Below are 21,084 nucleotides of genomic sequence, written 5' to 3'. Positions count from 1 at the left end.
TAGAAGTGTTCCAATATCTCAGGGGTTGCCCCAAAGAAGAGGGAGTCAAGCTATTCTCCAAGGCACCTGAAGGTAGAACAATAAGCAATGGGTGGAAACTAATTAAGGAACGAAAGCAACATAGAACTGAGGAGAAATTTCCTGACAGTTAGAACAATTAATCAGTGGAACAACCTGCCTCCAGAAGTTGTGAATGCTCCAACACTGGAACTTTCTAAGAAGAGATTAGACAGTCATTTGTCTGAAGTGGTGTAGGGCTTCCTGCCTAGGCAGGGGATTGGACTAGAAGACCTCCAAGGTCCCTTCCAACTCTGTTATTCTATTCTGTTCTATTCTAAATGTTAAATAAACTTCTTCCTCTTCAAGCAGTGACTTTAGTATCATTTTTATGCGATTCCTGGCTCAAACCTGGACCAAAATGTTCTTCTCACATGCGAGTTGGGGATTTTGAAAGATGGAGTTGAAGCTCTTGAGAGGTTCCAATTGAGAAGACCTTCCAGACGGCCAAGTTCCACTTGCTCTTAAGTCCAAAGGGCCACCAGAACCTCATAGCCAGGCTTGTGAATCAGCTGTATGGTTGTGATGCAGCAAGTAACGCAAAAGGTGAGCTGAGCTGAGCTGGCCTTTGAAGGTTTCCACACCTACCACCCATCTCACCAAGCTTCCAACCCTTCAGCGGCAGAAGGAAAGCAGGGGCGGACTCCACCTTTATCCTTCAATCCCTGGGAAGCGGGGGGAAATCTGGAGGATAATAGGAAGTCAGAATTAAACCAGGATGCCTCGCACAAGCTGCCTGCAATTTCCCCTTCATATTTCGGTTGAACGATTTCATTGTAATTCTGGAAAGAGAAGAAACAAATCAAAGCATCAGAATTGGGAGACTCTCCAGGACAAAAATTGGCTTGCAAATCTCTGCTCATCAGCAGCTCTGCAGGGTTTTGGCGGTCAGCTCTTCTCCAAATCACAGGGGCAGTTTTGTGCTGCCTCCAGAGTCTGGCATCAGTGAGGCAGAGGAACAATGGGATCATGTTCCCATTTGCGCGCATGCGCAGAGTTGTCACAAGACAAGAGCACTTAAGACAAAAAGGGGAGACTCGGGAGTAAGGCTTGGAGATGATTGGCCCCTCCCATAAGACATAAAAGAGGAGCAAAGGGATGTGAGCCTTTGCAGGAAGCAAGTTTGTTCGTTCTGGTCGGTTCAAGCTCTGAGATGCTCCGTTTGACTCTGTGCTCCGTTTGGCCTTGCAAAACTGATTGGCAGTTAGGTCTCTGGCAGCGGTTCAAGGGAGATAAAGGTGGGTGCTTATCAGCATTGTCCCAAAAGACTGTGGCAGACTTCCGTAGGACTCTTCACAGACTGTGAATCATTACGGTCTGGGAATGAACATAATTTGCAGCCGTCTAAATAAAAAGAGGGTTTTTGGGACTGAGCGTGTGATTTTTATTGTCTCAGGAAGCCTCTACACTAGGTAGAGGCAGATATTTCTCTCTCTCTGGGCACAATGAGAATATATCTGCTGAACAAAACTCCTCAGTGGCAACAGGAAGAGCATCCGGCCACTAAACACACAGTTCGATTCAGTTGCCTAGACTCCATCCCGCAGGGGATTATTCCGATATTTGAGGGGCTCCTACAAAGACAAGGAGGTCAAACTATTTTCCCGGGTCCCTGGGAGAACTGCACACTTACATTAACTTTTGAAGCTTGCAGTGTCTTTGTCTCAATCCTTGGCATAGCTGCCTGACCCCTTCATCTCCCAGTCTGTTATCCCCCAGGTTCAGCTCCAAGAGGATATCGCTGGTTTCCAAGAGGGAGGCCAGGTCTCCACAGGCACCGGCGGTCAGGCCGCAGGATGTAAGCTGCAATGGAAGGCAAGGACACCCGTGAGCCCATCATGCTTGGGAGATCAGGAAATCCCCCGTGATGTTTCCAGACAGATCTACAAGGAGGTGAATCCTTTATTCATCTGGCCAGAAAGTGGGCTGGTCCTTTGGGATATGAGCTGGTGGACAACAAGGAACACAGGGGCCCCCTCTGCTGTGCCCTGACACTTTCCATTCATGGTATCACCAGACGTGTCCAAACAACACAATGTCAGGTTTCCTAAAAATGGGGCCCTCCCTTAGCTCTGGCGAGGCTGGAGCCCTCTCCTCCCAGTCAAAACTTTGTGCCCCCATTTTGGTGGGCGTGGCTTGGTGAGGGGGTCATATGACTGAGTGTGTGTGAGTGATGTCAAGTTGGCCACACCTACCTCAGTCACATGCTCCCCCATCTAGCCACACCCACTGAACCGGTAGTAAAAAAAAATTGAAACCCACCCCTGGGATGATGGATGGAGTTCCAGCCCTCCCAGAATTCCAGATTGCCATCGGAGTCAACCCCTTGTCCAAGGAATCCGAAGGCAGGACAAGAAGCAACCGATGGAAAGTGATCCAGGACACTTACATGAGTCTCTGTAGCGGGGAAGACGGGGACTTCAGCCCTCGGCACAGCAGCTTTGCTCCCCCGTTGCCCAGGGAGTTCAGCTCCAGGTTGAGTTCCAGGAGGGAAGAGCTGGATTCCAGGACTTGGGAAAGGGGCCGACAGGTGGCAGCTGTGAGGTTGCAGGAGGGCAGCCTGTAGGAGACAAAGATTTGGAGAGGGGGGAAGGATTTGCCCGGGATTATAGAATCATAGACTCCCAGGGCTGGAAGGGACCACTGGAAGTCTTATCCTCCATCCCCTTATACAATACAATACAATACAATACAATGGCAAAGTTGGAAGGGACCTTGGAGGTCTTCTAGTCCAACATCCTGCCTAGGCAGGATACCCTATACCGTTTCAGGCAAATGGCTATCCAACATCTTAAAGATTTCCAGTGTTGGGGCATTCACAACTTCTGGAGGCAACTTCTGTTCCACCGATTAATTGTTCTCCTTGTTGGGAAATTTCTCCTTAGTTCCAGGTTGCTTCTCTCCTGGATTAGTTTCCACCCATTGTTTCTTCTCCTGCCCTCAGGTGCTTTGGAGACTAGCTTGACTCCCTCTTCTTTGTGGCAACCCCTGAGATATTGGAAGACTGCTATCATGTCTCCCCTGGTCCTTCTTTCTGTTAAACTAGACATACCCAGTTCCTGCAACCGTTCTTCATATGTTTTAGTCTCCAGCTCCCTAATCCTCTTTGCCCAAGTCCTTCTACTATCCCAGACAAATGTTGCCCAATCTTTTCCTGACAGCCTTAAGAGGATTGATTGATTGATAGAGATATATAGATACATACAGATATAGGTGTGCACACAGACAAACACACACACAAAATATAGATATTGGATGGATGGATGGATGGATGGATGGATGGATGGATAGATAGATAGATAGATAGATAGATAGATAGATAGATAGATAGATAGATGATAGATGGATAGATACACACATACATACATAGAGATGGAGGATGGATGAATAGATGGATTGATGGATAGAGAGAGAGAGATGATAGTGAAGGATAGTTGAATGGATAGGTGTACACACACACCCAGATGGAGGATGGATGAATAGATGGATCGACGGATGGACTGATGGATAGAGAGAGAGATGATAAGAGATGGATGGTTGGATGGATGGATAGATAGGTAGGCAGGTAGATACACATATATACACACACAGAGGGAGATAGAGGATGGATGAATATATAGATGGATGCAAGGATGGATGGATGAATAGATGGAGAGATAGGTAGGTAGGTAGACTTAAATTTAAGGCCTGGGGGGGACACAATGAGGTGGTGTGGGCTCTGCTCCCCTCTCTGCCTCCGACACAGAGCCCTCGTCGGAGCCTTCCCCAGACTCCAGAATGGCCCATCTTCCTCCACAAATTCCTCACTGTCCGACTCTGCTGGCAGCTCCGCTGGCGGGCCACAACCCAGTCGCCTAGTGAATGGCCCAAAGGCAACGAGGTAACTTTCTGCCTATGACGCAACTAGAATTCACCCTCTCCTGCATAAGCCACCGAAAGATGCTAGACGGCACAGGATAGGAAACCAATAAAAAAACCAAATGCTTACGTGGCTGGTCTTGGGCCACAGTTTCCTATTTTTTAATGGCCTGGGCTATTGCAAAATTGGGTGGGCAGCGCAATCAGTGGGGTTATCCTGCATCAAAAATGGTGATTAAATAAATGCGTTATTCTCAAACTCACCCCCTCCCATGCCCTGGGGGAACCACGCTGAAGTTTATTCCCAGGGGAAATGTTTTTCCAACCTTGGCCCTCAATAGATCTCAGATCTAATCTTGCAACAAGGATTGTTGGATTGATTCCTGGCTCACCACAACACACAAAACCCAGCAAAGTCAGGAGTTTCTTTCACTAAAAAGCAAGAATAAAATGCAAAGTGTTGCAGGACGCTAAATCAAGAGGAGGGTTCAGACTACCTGATTGGGAACTATACTCCCAGGCAGCTAGTCTAACGTGGATTAAGGAATGGGTAATGTTAAGAAATTGTAGGCTTTTCAATCTAGAGGGTCACGATTTGCTGTTGGGATGGCATGCTTTTTTATGGTATAAGGGAACTCAAGCGCATGGTTATTTTTGGAGGCATCATGTAAGAGAGGCTCTTTTATTAAACTGGGAGAAGGTTAAGAGGCTACACTATTTAAAAATTCCAGTCTGGATATCAACCATTGAAGCTTTTTCATATTCAATAACATACAAGAAGGAACAAACAGTTAGATATGCTGAGCTATTAAAACAGAGGGTGAATTCAAATTTATACAAGACTTGAAACAAGAAGGTATTGAAGTTAATTGGTATTCATATGTGCAAATACATTCTAGGTATAATGAAGATGAAAAAAAGGAGGGTTTTTATGATAAAATGACTGAATTAGATAAAATCTTAACAGGTACCAATGAAAAGGTAATTAAAAAACTCTATGGCTACTTACTAGAGATGAAACTCCATGAGGAACAAGTCAAAAAACTATGTTAGCTTGGGGAAAAAACTTTGGGCATGGGATTGAATTAGAGAAATTGCAAAAACTGTGGACTCAAAACTATAAAATGACAATGTCAATTGCATATAAAGAGCATTTGTATAAGATGTTTTACAGGTGGCATTTATCCCCATCGAGAATTGCAAGAATGTCCAAGAACAAATCCGAAAAATGCTGGAAATGTCATCAGACGCCGGGCACATACTACCACATGTGGTGAATTTGTACCAAAGCAAAAAAATATTGGACTAAAATCCACATGTGGTTGGAGAAAATGATAGAATTGTATTTGCCAAAAATTGGAAAAACGAGAAAGTACCATCTCAGGAGGAAACTATTCAGAAAATAATGGAATGTGCTGAAATGGGTAAACTTACATTTGAAATTAGAGAATAAGAGGATGAGCAATATTATAAAGTGTGGGACTTGTTTTACCAATGGTTAGATAAAAAAACCTGGGAATGAAACTGTTTATTTATGTTGTAATAACTTTTTATTTTTTGTCTTTTTTATATTTTCTGTTATGAAATAGAGTACTACTTATATGATATATAAAGGACAATAATATTTTTAATGTATAAAAGTGGGATGATTTGAATACTTTGATATGATTGTACCTACACGACAGGAGATATGGAATGGAATGGGATGGAATAGAATAGATGAAACAGGACAGGACAGGAGATATGGAATGGAATAGAATAAAAGATATGAAACGGAACAGAACAGGACAGGACAGGAGATACGAAATGGAATGGAATAAAAGATGAAACGGAACAGGACAGGACAGGAGATATGGAATGGAATAGATGAAACAGGACAGGACAGGAGATATGAAATGGAATGGAATAGAATAAAAGATATGAAACGGAACAGAACAGGACAGGAGATATGAAATGGAATAGAATAGAATAAAAGATATGAAACGGGACAGGACAGGAGATATGAAATGGAATAGAATAGAATAGATGAAACGGAACAGGACAGGACATATGAAATGGAATGGAATAGAATACAATAGAACAGAATATAGAATAGAATACTTTAAACTTTAATAAGATTTGTATGCCGCCCACTCCCTTGGGACTCTGGGCGGCTCACAACAAAGTAAAAACATTTAAAATATTTAAAAATACAATATTAAAAATTAATACAATATTCATTCCATCAGGTGGGGCTGGAAATTAATCAACAGCCCCAGGCCTGCCGGAACAGCCAGGTCTTGATCGCTTTACGGAAGGCCGGGAGAGTGCTGAGGGTTTGGATTTCTGCCTGTAGCTCGTTCCACAAGACCGGTGCAGCTACAGAGAAGGCCGTCCCTCGGGGAGCCGCCAGCCGGCATTGTCCGGTCGACAGCACCCGGAGGAGGCCCAACCTGTGTGATTTTTATTGGTTGTTGGGAGGTGAATGGCAGGAGGCGGTCTCTCAGTTAGCCAGGTCCAATACCATGTAGGGCTTTAAAAGTAACGACTAGCACCTTGAAGCGGGTCTGGAGACCTATGGGAAGCCAGTGCAGCTCGCGGAGGATAGGTGTAACATGCGTGTATCTAGGTACACCCATTATCGCTCGCACGGCTGCATTCTGGACCAGCTGTAGTCTTCGGACACTCTTCAGGGGCAGCCCCATGTAGAGTGCGTTACAGTAATCCAGTCTTGAGGTGACGAGGGCGTGAGGGACCATTCGCAGTGCCTCCCGGTCCAGATAGGGCCGCAACTGGTGCACCAGGCGAACCTGGGCAAAGGCCCCCCTGGTCACAGCCGACAAATGATGTTCTAACATCAGCTGTGGATCCAGGAGGACACCGAAATTGCGAGCCCTCTCCGAGGGGTAAATAACTTCGCCCCCCAGGCTAAGAGGTGGTATGTCAAGACCATCCTTGGGAGGCAACATCAATAGAATAGAATAGGAAATATGAAATGGAATGGAATAGAAAATTTTGTATTTTATTTTCTATGATAAATTAAAAAGCAATTTTTTAAACTTTCTGATTCCTTCCATTGACAGAAACATCTATATTTTTTGCAGTTTGCGGACATGCTGGAAAACCAAAGGCTTTCCCCATTGTTCCGTGTTGCAAGAGAGCTTCTTCCTTTTACCTTTACAGAAAGTACAATTGCAACAGCCTTTAGACTGCAAAAGAATAAAAAAAATATTGATGAAAGCCATCACCACACTATAAGCAATCCCAAACAAAAGCTTTAAATCCAGCTGAACCATGGGGTAAAAATTGAGTCATGTTAAACCACGTTTAATGGTTAAGGAGGAACCAAACCTTGTTTATTTTTCATAAGCCAGTCTTCTAAAGACACGTGATGGAGGCGGGGCGAATCCTGCCCACAGCAGCTCTGGCCAATAGGAAAAAATAGGTGGCCCTCCCTCTTTGCGCAGGTGCACGTCTTCTCCCCTCCATGCGTTGTGGCGCATGCACGGAATTTCTTACGCGCTGAGGTAACCTGGAGGGCGCCATTTTGGTTGCTGCGCGGTGGCATCGGTGGCGATCGGTGAGTGGGGGAAGGTGCGGGCTGGGGTTGATGGGAGTGGGTGTCCGAAGCCTAGGGAGACCGGTGGTGGGGCGAAGAGTGCCCGGGGCCGCGTTCACATCTTTCTGGGCCAGCTCGGGTGGGTCCCTCAGCGGCTTTGAGGGGAATCTGTGGGTTGGCGCACGGCCGTAAGGCGTGTTTTTACTCATTTATTCGGGAGTGGGGAGGCATACAAATGAAATAAACATTCCAAATATTCCAAACATTTTATCTTGCTCTTTATGAGATTTTTATCATGCCTTTTGTATATTTGGGATAACTCGAGGTAGCACATTCGCCTAATCTTAATTTCCCAGCAACAACAACCCTGCGAGGTGGGCTGCTTGGCCTAAGAGAACCCCCCCAAAAAGGGCTCCCTGATGAAGACCATTTATACAATATAGCGCAAAAATTGGAGATACAATTCAAACAAACCAAAGCATCTGCAATAGATGAGGGGAAGGAAGGAAAAGAGAGGGAAGGGAAGGGGAGAAAGGAAGAAAGGGTGGGATGGGCGGGAAGGAAGGAAGGAAAAGGGAGGGAAGGAAGGAAGGAAGGGGCTTGCATCCTCCTCTTCCACCTGACCGCAGCCTTGGCCCTCAACTGGCTCCAAAGCTCAAAGGCGGCCCATGTTCCCCGGCTGGCAAACGAGTCAAGAGGCTCCATCTCTCTTCCTCCTCCACGAACTTCACTCTCTTCAAGCCCTGATGATGTTGCCCAGTTGGGTCATGAAACGTCTGCCAGAAAACCACCAACCTCCAAGAGCACCAAGGACCCCACAGCCCATTCTCCTCTTCCTCCATCCTCTCCCCTCCTCCGCCTCCGTCTCCGGGGGGCCCTCCAACACTCTGCACATGCCCAAGAGCCCCCTGCCCTGCAAAGTCGGCTCTGGAAGGACCCCCGCGAGGAACCGGCTGCCTCTCCTCCAGCCCCCTCCCCTCCGCCTGGGCCCGGGCCCGGGGAGGGGCGCCTCTCCCGCCCTGCCTACATCTCCTGCGCGGGCCTGCTCCGCGGGCGCCTTCCCACGACCAGCAGCAGCTAACGTGCAGGGAGGGGGGGCTCCAGCGCGGGCGCCCAATCAGCGGTCCCGTGGCCCGGGATGGCCAATGGCAGGCAGGGGCGGGGATCAGTGGCGCAGCCCCCCCCGCCGGCCCAACCCGGCGAACCCAGGTGAGGCGAGGCGCGGCAGGGCGGCTTCCCGGACCCACCGCGGCTCCCGTAAGTAGGCGGGGAGTGACGAGCGCGCCTCTGCACCACTGCAGAGGGGGTGGGGGGGGGAGGAGGATCGGGGTCCTCTCTCGCCCGGAACCCTCCCCACCGGCGCTCTTGTCGCGGGGGAGACCCGCAGGTAGGCTGCGCCTGCTACTGGAGGCTCCCTCCGTCCTGCCCCGGGGTGGGGTGGTGGTGGATGGCTGGGGAGGCTTGGCGGCCAGGGGGTGGTCTGGCCTTGCAGTCGCGGCTCCGGCAGGGTCCCGGTTTCGCCCCCCCCCATGCCCTGGCCGGGGGGGGTGGGGTGGCGACTGCTAGATGTCGGGGTGCCCCGCGCCAGCAAAGCCGATCCGGGCCGGAAAGCGAGTCGGGGCTCAAATTTGTGCCAAGTTTCTCATCTGCAAAATAAAGAAAAGGAAGGGGGAGGGAGGGGTCCTCTTTGGGCCAAGATCCCCACTGGGATTTCGGGACTCCCCCCTCCCCCCAAACCGGGTTTTTCCCTGGGGGACCAGGGATGCTTCCATCTGAGATTTCCTCGTGGTCTCCCATCCCCTCGCCGGCCGGCCAGGAATATGCATTTCCGAGGCTGGGAGAACTCTGTGTTTGTGCGTTTGTGTGCGTGCCTGTGTGTCACCCCCTGTACCTGCTCTAGAAACTTTTCGGAAGTTCTGCCCCAAACTGCACCCCAGACTTCACGCTTGTACAAAACCTGCAGGTATTGCAAAGGTGGCAATTGGCAGAGGAGCCTTTTGAGGTTCTAAGCTTTTATTAGAACACCCCTTCAAGTTGCTAGTCCACAGGCAACTCTTCCAGATCTTCCCCCTTCCTCCCTTTTTCTTTCTTGAAAGTTATAGATTTGCACCCGGGGTGAGGCGGGTGAGCAAACCAGCAGCCCCCTTATTTCCTCCCCTGCTGGCACCCATGGACCCCAGACGGGTGTCATGTGATGGGGAGGGGCTGAAACATCCTTGGGTGGATACCACCCGTGTCACCCTTCCCTCTGCCTTTGTGTGTGTGTGTGTGTGTGAGTGAGTGATTGAGTGAGTGAGTGATTGTGTTTGTGTGTATGTGAGATCTCTTGCAGGAGCACCTTAATAGAAAGTCTTCCATTTTCCCTGGAAATACCGATCGTCCATTCATTTAGCGTCCAATCACAGTTATAACAAGACTGGAAAAAGCGACATGTTCATCCTTATGACTGTCCCAGCTTCCCCCTGGTCACATGATCAAAATTCAGAGGCTGGGCAACTGGCATGTACTTATGACGGTTGCAATGTCCCGCTTTTGCGTCCTTCTGACCAGCAAAGTCCATGGGAAAACCTAATTTGCTTAACAACCATGTGACTAACTTAACAACAGTGGTGATTCGCTTAACGGCCATGGCAAGAAAAGTTGTAAAATGGGAAAAACTCACTTAACAACAAATTTTGGGCTGAATTGTGGCCGTAAGTTGAAGACTACCTGCAGGCTAGAAGGTACCTGCCATTCAATGTCTCGCCCACAGTGAAAGAAACTCTTTTTTTTAAAATATGTTTTTATTCTTTTTAAACAAAACAACACATACAAAAACAAAGCAAGAAAGGAAAAAAAGAACAACTTTCCTCCATTTCATCAAGCAAGGTTAGATTACCATTAATATTATTTCATTTGTAACAATCCTTATTTCCTTAAATTCATAATTATCTATCAAATAACAATAAGTCTTTGAACTATTATAGTATCACCTATCTCTAAAGAGAAAAAGCGAAGATTGGGACAAAGAATTCCCATTGGTTTATAATAAAACATTCATATTTTCAATTCACCATAATGTCTCCCATCGTCCAGACTTCCAAGAATGGTTTCCCATTATTAATTAATCGTCCATATAGTAGTTAAGTATTTCAATTCATGTATATATCAATTCTTCCTTACATCATCATTAATCTGTTTAATATACAAAGATCTTTCTAATGTGAAATGGTCACTACATGCAATCATAACGAAGTATTCAAATCATCCCACTCTTATACATTAAAAAATATTATTATCATATAAGTAGTACTTTATTTCATAACAGAAAAAATTAAAAAGAGAAAAAATAAAAAGTTATTACAAAATAAGTAAACAGTTTCATTCCCAGGTTTTTTTATCTAACCATTGGTAAAACAAGTCCCATACTTTATAATATTGCTCATCCTCTTGTTCTCTAATTTCAAATGTAAGCTTACTCATTTCGGCACATTCCATTATTTTCCGAATAGTTTCCTCCTGAGATGGTATTTTCTCATTTTTCCAATTTTTGGCAAATACAATTCTAGCAGCTGTTAAAACATTCACGATCAGGTATTTCAAGTCCTTGTTGTATGTTTCTGGTATTATTCCCAATAGAAAGAGTTCCGGTTTTAAATCTATATGTTTATGTATCATTTTCTCCAACCACATGTGGATTTTAGTCCAATATTTTTTTTCCTTCGGTCCAAGTCCACCACATGTGGTAGTATGTGCCCGGCGTCTGATGACATTTCCAGCATTTTTTGGATTTGTTCTTGGACATTCTTGCAATTCTCGATGGGGATAAATGCCACCTGTAAAACATCTTATACAAATTCTCTTTATATGCAATTGACATTGTCATTTTATAGTTTTGAGTCCACAGTTTTTGCCATTTCTCTAATTCAGTCCCATGCCCAAAGTTTTCCCTCCAAGCTAACATAGTTTCTTTGACTTGTTCCTCATGGAATTTCACCTCTAGTAAGTAGCCATAGAGTTTTTTAATTACCTTTTCATCGGTACCTGTTAAAATTTTATCTAATTCAGTCATTTTATCATAAAAACCCTCCTTTTTTATTTCATTTTCATTTTCATTTTATACAATCACTTATATACTGTGCATAAAAAAAAAGAGGAAAAAAAAAAAAACCAACATCATTCCCCCATACACCCTCTCTTCTCCCCCTCCAACTTTCATTTCACCCCTCCAGCATTCCCCTCTTCTACTTCCCTTCCCCCTCAGACATCTCCCCCTCCCTCCATCTCACCCTCCTTACATTCCCTCTCACTCCCTCTTTACTTCTCCCTCCTCTTTCCCTCTTCTCCTCGCTTTGGTGTATCCATACAATTCAGTTTGTTAAAAGAGAAAAAGAAAAAAAGAAAAAAGAAAAACAAGCCGCAGTATACAAGTGAATTCTTATTGTTCTAAGAATTGAAACTGTAATTCCACCCTCCCCCCTCCCCCCTATAATCCCCCCTCCCTAACCCCCTTACGGCTTCGCAGGTCCCATACCCGGCATAATTCTTTAACAAGCATTTGAGTATAATAAGGCCAGCTAACTTTAAAATTAAAAACATAAAATAAAAGTAAAGCCAAAAAAAAAAAGAGAATAGTAAAAACTAAAAAATAAAAAAAACCACACACACACACACAAAAAGAAAGGAGAAACAAGAAGGGTCAATAAACCCACTACGTTAACACAGCTTCCCATTATCTGTAAATCTTAAACAATGTAGCTCATTCCAAATTTCGGTTATTTTACTACTTGCAGGGTTTCAAACTGTATTAGAGCCAGGTAAGTTGATCAATTAGGATTCCCCAACTAAAAGTCTCATTGCTTTGTCTATCTATTCAGACCTTTAATTTATCTCTTTTTTATCCGAATATCCAAACCTTTCTATAAAACCATTAAACTCAAGTACTTCTTTCATTTTTCATTTCCAACACCTCCCTTTCTATCCTTACCCACCTCCACATGTAAATTTTTTACCTTCCACCCTGCCTTTATCCATATCGACATATATATTTTATCCGCATCCATTGCTCCTCCCATATTTACTCCACTTTCCTGAAGACTCTCCGACCAATCTTTCTTGACCTTATATTGAAATAGCAACTCAAACAAACATCAGCTTGCATTCTAGCCCCAGGTAGTCTAATTAAGCTTTCGCTACCCTTCCCTCTCCCACGCGCCTCCCAACTCCGTTCGTCCCAGACCACAACTCAAAAAGATCGCAATCTCCGCTCTCCTCGCCTAGGAAAATAATTCATGCGCAATTTGAGTTAGAGTTCAGACAAATCTTATATACAATATGTGTCCACAATCAGCAACGCTTCTTTCAATCTCCATGTCTCATCATCGATATACAACTTTTCCATTTTATCCCAGACGGAAATCATAAAGCTTTAAGAACATCGCTAAGTCTTTATTCTTTAGTCTTCTGCCCTTCCGGAAGAGGAAAGCAACACCCGCCGCCTTGTAGCCACGTGTCTCGCTGTTTGTCTTCTCCTTCTCCTTGTCTCTCTCCAGGTCCGGATGAATCAGGAAGTCCCGCCTTCAGGGTCTCGTAGTAAAATTCTCGGGCTTCACAGACAGAATTAATGCGGTGTTTTTGGTTGCCAAATGTAACTGTAATACCAGCTGGGACTTCCCATTTGTATGGAATCTGAGAATTTCTGAGTTCTTCGGTTAAGAAAGCGTACTCTCTCCTTGTTCTTAATATTTGAGATGGTATCTCTTTAAAAACAATCAAGTCCTGTCCATCAATTCTCAACCTCTTGCTGTAAAGCCTCTGTATTATCTCATTTCTGGATTCCCTTGTGGTAAAGTATATAATTATGTCCCTCGGAAGCTGTCGCTGTTTTGCTACCCACGAATTCTGGCGGTAAATTCTTTGAATCTGCCAATCAAAGTTAAATCCCGGACTTCCCACCAAGCGGCTGAAAGCCTCAAAGAAGATCTGTTTCAAATTCTCCTGTTGGTTTTCACACAGTCCTCTAACTCTTATTGCAAAGGCAGTCTTATTATAATTTATCATGACAAGTTGTTTTTGAGCATTTTCAATTTCCTGTTGTAACGTTTGAATTTTGGATATCAAATTAAGGTTAGTTTCTTCCAAAAGTTCCAATTTGTCCTCCGTTTCAGCAATATAATCTGTCATGACTGTCATTACTCCGATCATATCCTTCTTTGCCTGAGCAATTTTAGCATAAAATTGATCATATAAATCCGATATCAGTTGATTAATTTCCTGTCTGAAATCATTAAGCGTTTTGAGAAGAAATTCTTGTGTTAACAAATCTCCCGTGGAGGGTGTAGGAGGCAAGGGTAGCGGCTTCATAGCAGTTTTTGGAGATATGTTATTAAGGAAGCGCTTCTGTTTAGATTTGGGAGCCATTCCAGAGTAAAAATAAAAGACAAGCAATCAAGCGAGCCAAAAATCAAAGTCTCTGCTCCCCTCAGTTAATCTTTTAGCAATTAGTACGGAGAAGCCTTCAGGAGGGTAGGGCTGACTAAGTACGTCACATCAAACACAAAAGCTACGAGATCGCCATCTTGTGACGCAGCTAAAAAAGAAAGGGAGCCTTTTGCGAAATTGAAGCTGGTATTTTAGATAGTAATAGAAGAAATTCCTCAGGAATGGTCCCCGCCCGGATTGACTTTTAAATAGCTTAGCTTTGTCCTGGGGGGGGGGGGGGGCAATCTGCCTAGGGCTGCAAAAAAGGCAGCGCGGAAAACTGGCCGGAGTAAAGGCTCAGCTAATGTTGAACCTCTTCTCCATTCACAGCAAAAAAAAGCTATGAATTACAAAGAGATCCTAACGACTGACCTTCTCCCTGCCCCTTTCTGCCAGAAAGGGGAGATATCTATAGATCTTATAAGATATACGAACCAGAATCCTGACAGGAGCTTCGTTGAGCTCCCGACAGCGGCAGGCTCCTCCCCCCGAAGCCAAAAACCCTCCTTTTTTGATCTTCATTATACCCAGAATGTATTTGCACATATGAATACCAATTAACTTCAATACCTTCTTGTTTCAAGTCTTGTATAAATTTGAGTTCACCCTCTGTATTTAATAGCTCAGCATTTCTAACTGTTTGTTCCTTCTTGTATGTTATTGAATATGAAAAAGCTTCAATGGTTGATATCCAGACTGGAATTTTTAAATAGTGTAGCCTCTTAACCTTCTCCCAGTTTAATAAAAGAGCCTCTCTTATATGGTGCCTCCTAAAATAACCATGCGCTTTAGTTCCCTTATACCATAAAAAAGCATGCCATCCCAACAGCAAATCGTGACCCTCTAGATTCAAAAGCCCACCATTTCTTAACATTACCCATTCCTTAATCCACGTTAGACTAGCTGCCTGGGAGTATAGTTCCCAATCAGGTAGTCCGAACCCTCCTCTTGATTTAGCGTCCTGCAACACTTTGCGTTTTATTCTTGCTTTTTAGTGAAAGAAACTCCTGACTTTGCTGGGTTTTGTGTGTTGTGGTGAGCCAGGAATCAAACCAACACAATCCTTGTTGCAAGATTCGATCTGAGATCTATTGAGGGCCAAGGTTGGAAAAACATTTCCCCTGGGAATAAACTTCAGCGTGGTTCCCCCAGGGCGTGGGAGGGGGTGAGTTTGAGAATAACGCATTTATTTAATCACCATTTTTGATGCAGGATAACCCCACTGATTGCGCTGCCCACCCAATTTTGCAATAGCCCAGGCCATTAAAAAATAGGAAACTGTGGCCCAAGACCAGCCACGTAAGCATTTGGGGTTTTTTATTGCTTTCCCATCCTGTGCCGTCTAGCATCTTTCGGTGGCTTATGCAGGAGAGGGTGAATTCTAGTTGCGTTATAGGCAGAAAGTTACCTGGTTGCCTTTGGGCCATTCACTAGGCGACTGGGTTGTGGCCCGCCAGCAGAGCTGCCAGCAGAGTCGGACAGTGAGGAGTTTGTGGAGGAAGATGGGCCAGTCCTGGAGTCTGGGGAAGGCTCCGACGAGGGCTCTGTGTCGGAGGCAGAGAGGGGAGCAGAGCCGTATGCCAGCTATCAGCTGCCTTCAGAGTCAGACATCAATGAGGCAGAAGAACAGCTGGAGCCTGTTCCCAGTGTTCAGAGTTGCCAGACAAAGGGAACAGCTAAGGAATAAGGGCCAACTTGGGAGTAAAGGCACAGGTGGACGATGAATGGCCCCTCCCAGAGGAAATAAAAGAGGAGCAAAAGGGGAGTGGAGCTTGCAGGAGATAATTAGTTTGCTTAGTTGGTTCATGACTCTCTAAGACTCCTTGCCAAGTTCGACCTGGCAACTCTCCAAGCCAGAGAAGGTCTGTGACTGTAAATCCTCCCACAAAAGACTTTGCTGGATGTGAAGGAGCGGAATTCATAGCAAATTAATAAAAGGGTTTTTTGTCGGGACAAAGAATTTGCTTCAGGCTCTCGGGAATCCTCGGTCGGAACAGACTGTAAATTCTAGTCCTACTTTAGGCATAAAAGCCATCGGGGTCAAGTTGGGCCAATCACCAGGAGACGGCGAGTTCTAGTCCTGCCTTGGGCGTGAAAGCCAGCTAGGTGACTTTGAAGCAGCCCCTCTGTGTCTGTCGGGAGAATTCCGGGAGTTGAAGTCTACACAACATCCAGTGGCCAAGATTGAGAACCCCTGGTCCTCAAAGGGGCTGATGGGTTAAAGGAGGAATGTGTGGGTGTGTTAGACCACACGGCCTTGTGTTGTGCATCTCTCTTGGTTACTGGCACAAAGGCTGCCTTGTGGAACAGGCTTTTGAATGGCCCCATTGATGTTCCCAGGTGGATGATTTGTGTTGACAAGTATTTGGAGGGCCTGGCACGGTTGAGATGGGCCCCTGGCAGGGGCCCCTGGCAGGAACAGCTCCCTAAGGAAACACCGCCCGCCCGAGGTTAGTGCCATCAGTGCCACAGAGCCCTGGGTTCGTTTCTTACACAATTCTGGGCTGCACTAACAGAGCGATAGAATCAACAGCATGAGAAGTGTTAATACCGCTTTATAATAGCAATAATTTAGTGCCCCATAGGGCTTTACCATGCTCTCTGGTTTTACAATGTCAGCCTAGTGCCCTCCACAGTCTGGAGCCTCGTGGTAAAACCATATTACATCCAGGTTTCATTGCCACTAAATAAAAAAAGTTGAGACTCTAGAAAGAGGGGAGAGAAGAGCAACAAAGATGATGAGGGGACTGGAGGCTAAAGCATACGAAGAACGGTTGCAGGAACTGGGCATGGCTGGTCTAGTGAAGAGAAGGACTAGGGGGGACATGATAGCATCTTCCAATATTTGAGAGGCTGCCCCAGAGAGGAAGGGTGTGTGTGTGTCAACCTGTTTTCCAAAGCACCTGAGGGCAGGACAAGAAGCAACGGATGGAAACTAATCAAGGAAAGAAGCAAACTGGAATTTAGTAGAAATTTCCTGACATATAGAACAATTAACCAGTGGAACAGAAGTTGCCTCCAGAAGTTGTGAATACTCCAACACTGGAGATATTTTAGAAGAGATTGGACAAATATTTGTCTGGAATGTATAGGGTTTTTTCTGCCTAAGCAGGGGGTTGGGCTAGAAGACCTCCAAGGTGCCTTCCAAGGTTGTCATTCTTCTTATTCTTTGCATGCTCAACCCATGTACCCAGGTGTCTCTTCCTGAGCTAGAGAGTGCCTGAGATTCAGCACAGAGGTGGAGGATGCAAAATGAGTTTGATTTCAGGGCCCTGTGCTGTGCACTTGACCCCTGAATACAACTGTCATAAATATGAATCAGTTGCCAAGCATCTGAATTTTGATCGTGTGTGTGTGTCAACTTCTAATGTTGCCAGAGAGAGAAGGGGGGGAGAGCGCTTTCCACGCTACTTTCAGCTAAAGTCCGATCTCAGATTACCGCAGCAGGCTTGGGAGGGGTGCACCTCATTGGGGAATGTGATTTATGACACAGACTGAGGGGAGGGAAGGAACAGGGGTAAGGTTCAGCTATAACTCAAACAAAGGTCAGATCTGACTGCCAAAAGATCTATGATGCTCCTAATAAATGACTAGTTTTGTATTGAAACTTGGCTCGAAACTCATGAATCAATTAGGGCATTTTTAGGAAACCTGACAGAGTGATCACAGAGATGCTGCAATGGTTGTAAGTGTGAGAAACGGGCATCGGTCACTTTTTTCATTGCCTTTATAACTTTGAATGGTCAGAAAATGAACTGTGGTAAGTCAATGACCACCTGTATGATGTCTGCCGCTCAATGAGGAATCTTTTCTTTTGGTGTGTTTCTATAGATCGCAGGAGGAAATATAACAGGCACATCCAAGAGGTTTTTCAAAATCTTCCTCAACTTGGCCCTCACCCCAATCGGAGGATGTCCCTCCAAGAGGACTTTGTAGAACTTCTTCTGAAGAGGAGAGCAGATCTGCCCACGAAAAGTCATGAGGTGATGGCTGTGGAAAGAAAGCACCAGGAGATTAAGAACCATCGAGAAGATGGGCCAAAAGTTGATCTGGAGAACTTATTTCATCCCCATCCTGAAGGAGAAATCTCAAAAACTGTCCTGTTGCTTGGACCTTCTGGAGTAGGTAAAACCACAGCCACGTGGAAATTCATGTTGGACTGGGCATCCTATAAACTATGGCCAAACAAGTTTAAGTATGCCTTTTATATCTCTTGCAACGCCCTCTGATGTGGCACCAAGCTTATGAATGCAGCCTCAACAGCCGTCCTCCAGAAATGGTTTCCATGGAGGACGTTTTGGCCAACCAAGACAACCTCCTCATCATCATTGATGGTCTTGAGGACTTGAAGCTCTCTGATGTCCCAACTGATATGCTGGACAAGGATCCCCATCGAAAGCAAGAGGTGGTGAATCTGTTGATGGGTCCACTCAAGAAAAAGATCCTCCCAAGTGTCATCTCCTGGTGACCACAAGGCCCATGGGTGGGAGCCTGCTGTTGAAGTGTCTGAGATCACCACTCCTGGTAGACGTGTTGGGCTTTGACCCTCTTCAGAGGAAGGAATATTTCTGCCACGTCTTTCAAAATACGGAACAAGCCAACCAGATCTTTGAACTGGTTCAAAGAAATGAAACTCTTTTCAGGATGTGCTTCCTCCCCGCAACCTGTTGGGTCATTGGTTCCATTTTCCAACAAAACCCACAGGCAGAACTCCTTCAAGATATCCCTGAAATTGCAACACTCACCAAAATTCACCTGCGTCTCCTCGAGTTTTTTGGGTACCAATTCCAGGCCAAGTCACCTGGAAGAGCTGTGCTCTTTAGCAAAAGATGGAATACTCCACAGAACGTTGGTCTTCCATGAAGAAGAGCTAAAGGAACGTGGCTTGGATTATTACTTGACTTCTGACTCTCCTTCTGCAAATAGGAAAGTCTTCCACCAAGATGTTCAGGTGGAAACCTTGAACAGGTTCACTCATCTGAGTTTCCAGGAATTCTTTGCAGCCTTGTTCTACCTGCTGGACACTGAGGAGACCACTGGGGCACCTTACCGAGACCTGAGTGAGGTATTTGGAGATCGGAAGGAGCGCACCAGCAGGTACCTCGTGTTGATCCGTTTTCTCTACGGCTTGTGCAACATGGAAAGGATGAGTGTCCTTCAAGAATCGTGGTCCTTCAAACTATCCAGGACTAAAGTTTGGCCAGAATTGCTAAGGTGGGTGGATCAGGAAGCCAAAACTCACCCCTTTAAAGGGGAAGAGGTTCTGCTGGAATTGTGTCATTGTATTTATGACATGAAGGACGCTGTCTTTGCCCAGAGAGCAATGAAGGACGTCCACGATTTGGATCTCAGAACACAACTTTTGACCAGGCTGGACTTTGAAGCTTTCTCGTTTTGCCTGTCAGCTGCTGAAACTTTGAATTTGGTCCATCTCCAAAGCCTGCTGTAGTAATCTGAGATCCGACTCTAGCTGAAGGTATGAGTGGAATGCGCTCCCCCCTTTCCTCACCATGCAACGTTATGAGTTGACAGTGGGATTGAAAAATTTTAGCAACCGGTTGTCTGCCAGTTTGCTGGTTGGGTGTGGCCATGGGTGGCGTGGCCTACTCAGTCCCTGCACCATGAGGGGGTTTTCCTTGAGCCTCCGGGAGGGTAAAAACATCCTTCCCTGGGTCCGGAGGATTTCCGGAGGCCGGAAATAGGCCCATTTCCAAACTTCCAGAACTTCCAGGAGGCCTGTATTTTGCCCTTCCTGAGCCTCCGCATGGGCCCTGCACTTACCTGGCATGATAAACGGGCCATGTGGAGACTCTTAGGAGGGGGAGGGGAGGGAGGGGCCAGCCACTCCTTCCAACTACCGGTTCATCCAACCAGATGAAATTAGCATCCAGCTCACCCAAACAGGCTGAATCCCATCCCTCTTTCTGACTTACAACAGTTCATTTAGTGACTGTTCAAAGTTACAAGGGCACTGAAAAAAGTGACTTAGGACTGTTTTCACCCTTACGACCATTGCAGCATCCCCAGGGTCACGTGATCAAACTTTACACGCTTGGCAACTGTCTCATGTTTATGACTATTGCAGTGTCCGGGGAGGAGGGGTCACACGATTTCTTTTTGCGACTTCCTGACAGGCAATGGGGAAGCTGCATTCGCTTAACAACCGTGGGAGTTGAAACCACCCGTCTTCGAAGTGGACAAGGCTGAAAAACCTTGACCCGATGGCTGATCATCAGAGTATGAAAACGAGGCAATAACAGAATCAAAGAGTTGGAAGGGACCTTGGAGGTCTTTTAGTCCAACTCCTTGCTCAGGGAGGAAACCTTACACCCGTGATGGTGAACCTATGGCATGGGTGCTACAGGTGGCACACACAGCCATTTGTCAGGGCACACAGGCACACTGGCCAGCTGACTTCGGCCTTCTTTTGAGGCCATTTTTCGCCTGCCCTGAAGCCCCTAAAGCACGAAAAACCGGCCCGACAGGCAAACTGGACATTCAAGAACTATACTCCTATTTAAATAGGAGCCAGCCATGTGCAGCAGCTGCCAAAAAAGCCAACACAGTTCTAGGCTGCATCAACAGAGGGATAGAATCAAGATCACGTGAAGTATTAATACCACTTTATAAGGCCTTGGTAAGGCCACCGTTTGGAATATGCATTCAGTTTTGCTCACCACGATGTAGAAAAGATGTGGAGACTCTGGAAAGAGTGCAGAGAAGAGCAACAAAGAGGATTAGGGGATTGGAGATAAAACATATGAAGAACAGTTGCAGTATCTGGGTATGTCTAGTTTAATAGAAAGGAGGACGGGGGGGAGAAATGATAGCAGCCTTCCAATATCTCCCACAAAGAAGAGGGAGTCAAGCTATTCTCCAAAGCACTTGAGGGCAGAACAAGATGTTAATGATATGTTAAATTTGATTAACTTTCAGAGGCAGAAGGATATTGTTTATATATTAAGAAAAAAAATTAAAATTAAGCGGGAGAATATGGAATAAAAATAAGATGACTGAAAGGTAAAATGGAAATATGATGTAAAATGTAATATGCATAATAGATGATGTAAGGGGGGGCGGGGACCAGGACAAGACTTTGTTCACAAAAGAAATTAAAATATGTAACAAAAAATAAAAATAAAAGTTTGGGAAAAAAAGATCTCTGTGGGGTG

At 45.6% G+C, this 21,084-nt stretch overlaps 1 long non-coding RNA gene and 1 pseudogene across 2 annotated transcripts; one reads left to right on the top strand and one right to left on the bottom strand.

Annotated features, from left to right (window-relative positions):
* Positions 1-314: 314 nt before the first annotated feature.
* On the bottom strand, positions 315-8,525 carry LOC116514764. Of its 2 annotated transcripts, none has more exons than XR_004256165.1 (4): positions 8,481-8,525; positions 2,447-2,617; positions 1,691-1,860; positions 315-839 (listed from the first exon to the last, which is right to left on the bottom strand). It is a non-coding gene; the product is annotated as an uncharacterized LOC116514764 (long non-coding RNA). The 2 variants fall into 2 exon arrangements; XR_004256164.1 differs by lacking the exon at positions 8,481-8,525 and adding an exon at positions 7,246-7,990.
* A 248-nt stretch (positions 8,526-8,773) lies between these two features.
* LOC116502905 lies at positions 8,774-20,241 on the top strand (annotated as a pseudogene).
* The last annotated feature ends 843 nt before the right edge of the window (positions 20,242-21,084 follow it).

The sequence above is a fragment of the Thamnophis elegans genome, chromosome 1, assembly GCF_009769535.1.
Source record: "Thamnophis elegans isolate rThaEle1 chromosome 1, rThaEle1.pri, whole genome shotgun sequence".
Lineage (NCBI taxonomy): Eukaryota > Metazoa > Chordata > Lepidosauria > Squamata > Colubridae > Thamnophis > Thamnophis elegans.
The sequence above is the reverse complement of the archived record's forward strand: the minus strand, read 5'-3'. Positions and strand labels throughout refer to the sequence as shown.